This window comes from Theobroma cacao, chromosome 5 (assembly GCF_000208745.1).
Source record: "Theobroma cacao cultivar B97-61/B2 chromosome 5, Criollo_cocoa_genome_V2, whole genome shotgun sequence".
NCBI classification, from domain to species: Eukaryota; Viridiplantae; Streptophyta; class Magnoliopsida; order Malvales; family Malvaceae; genus Theobroma; species Theobroma cacao.
The window spans coordinates 8847873-8850558 of NC_030854.1; positions in this window are offsets into that span (position 1 = coordinate 8847873).

Sequence of the window (2686 nt, forward strand, 5' to 3'; positions counted from 1 at the left end):
ATTCACTTTAAAAATACAGTTCTTTATGTTGTTGACGATTATGATACTATGTAATGATGTGTTTTTTATTCTTATTCTCTTTTTATCATTACAGTATGAAGAAAAGCAGCACCAGATGACGTACTCCGAGCTCTTCGAACACACTCATAAGCAACAAAAAGGTATTGGAGAATTTGTGGACAACAGGTCCAAAACTATTTGTGTAAGTAATAGGTGTGTTTATATATATTTTTTTCGATATATATGTTACTTATCAATTAAATGAATTAATAATTTGAATTGCTTTCAATTTGTAGGAATTACATGTTTCCACTTTATTACATAAGTACGGTGATGAGTCGTCAATCCAATCAAAGTTTGATCTTGAGGTAAGGACTGAGGCCATTTGAGGGCCCAATAGCACTTGAGCCCACATCTATGGATTTGGCACCAGAGTCCTTACTTTGAGACTTCTATCTCCAACCTTGACGTTTAAGTCTACTTGTAGTCTTGATGCTACACGACCTCTTTTGCCTCTTACGCTTAAGCTTGAGAGATATCAATAATTGGTTAGTAACGTCAGTACCTTGATGGCATTGATGGGCAAAATTAATAACTTGTTAGAGGTCATTGCAACAAGGTTACCACCTTCAAACGCCTCTAGGTCTTCCTCATCATAACGATCAAGTTTGCTATATCCACCACAATAGTAGTAGCATTGTAGTACCCCGTATTTTGATACAGTGGCTAATAAAGTTTATGGATGTCAATTGAGGTTAATTACCGAGTTAAAAAGGGTAATTCAGAAGTTAACTTGTAAAATCTCGATCTCCATAGGCACATAACTAGAAGTAGACGCGATAATGCAGACCAAGGGTAATTTCATAATTTCTCTTAGTGAGCTCTTACAAGTGGGTTTTCTTGATGCTATTAAGGTCTAAATAGGCCTAAGGAAGGAATAAATGATGTTTATGATGGTAAATAAATGAAGAAGATAAAAATAATGATAATTTTCACGATATGGGCAAAATGGTCATTTTGCATCTCGAGTCTAAATTTTTATGTTTTTGTGAACCCGAGTATTTCTAAACTATTATGGACCTTGCCCTAGTATCAAAAGAGTAAAAGGTTGCACAAATGATGAAAAGAAGACAAAGTCACCATGTTAAGGGCATTTTGGTAATTTAAGTGAGAAATGGATAAACTTTAGATATAAATATCTAAAGCTCCAGCAATTTTCAGTAGTTTTTAGCCATTTTTTCTTCCTTCCCATCTCACGTTTCTTCATCTCCATGGGAGCCTCCCATGAAGCTTCCATAACTTTCTCTCTCTAACTTCAATTTTCATGCTTTTGAGCACTTCTTCATGGAACTTTTTATTATTTTTCACTCTTTCACCTTAAAACCCTTAAAAAGTCTTTGTTCAACACTTTCTCTCACTAGTTGGAAATTTTAGAGAGAGAGTGTGTGTAAAACCCGACCCTATAAACACATGTCATGACATACATGCACTGAGTAGCATGTTATTATGCTAGGAAATTCTTAAGAATAGACGAAACCCAGTATTGTACCTAATGATACACTTGAGTTGATTTAACTTCGAACTAATTCAAATAAGAATCGTAGGCTGAAATTTAATATTTTACAGTCCAAAAATGACTAAAAATGATTGTTCGGAGTTCGAGGGTTCATTTGGGGAAAAATTGAAAATTTTGATGTTTAGGGGTAAAATCGTCAATGTGCCATCTAAGATAATAATTTGATCATGGAGTAAAATTTTTGACCAAGATTAACTATTTGGAGTATAATTTAATGATAGAAAGTGAAAATTTTCAATTCTGGCAATTTTTGAAACATAAGGGCAAAACGGTAATTTTGTCGTCTCGGGGTAAAAATCGTAATTTTCACCACCCAAAACTTGTCAAAATTATAGGATTTATTTATTTTTGGTATGAATAACTATGGTATTTGAAGTGGTTAAAAATAAAAGTTTAATGGATGAAATTTTAAAAAACGGGCCAATGGGAAAGTGACACATAGCACTTTTTAATGATTTAATATTATTTTAATGAAAAGTCAGCCCATTTAAACCCCATATTAAGTGATGGCCGGCCATAAGGAGAGAACAAGAGAGAAAATAGAGAGGAAAGGAAGAAAAGAGAAAAACCAAAGGAAAACTAAAAAATTCAAAGGAGAAATCGCGCTTTTCGTCCGTTTACGCGTCTAACGGTATGATTTTTCGACTTTAGCTTGATTTCTACCTTTCTTTTGCCTTTGTTTCCATTAGCATGCTTGAGGAGAGAGATCAAAGTGAAACCAAGGGCTGGCCGAAATTCAAGGGGGAGGATTTTGGAATTTTTAGGTTTTGATTCTTAGTTAAATTGGTAGTTTTAGTTAGTTAAATGCGTATATAAATTAAATTGGGCAAGAAAGCATGAAATTTTCACAATACCCACCCTTGGTTGAATGTTCAATGATGTACAATGATGATGAACTGATTTTTATTCGAAGAGAAATGAAGAGAAAATGATGAAAAATGGTTAAATGTGATAGAAAAACAAAGTGGAAGATTTACTGAATTAATGTCCCATTTTTGGCTGAATTTTTCAAGGAGGAAAGTGAGCTGATTTTGGTGATTTTAGTGAGTTATTGGCTGATATTTAATGGTTAGAAATGTTGGAGAGAAAATGGGACAATTTAGAGCTAAA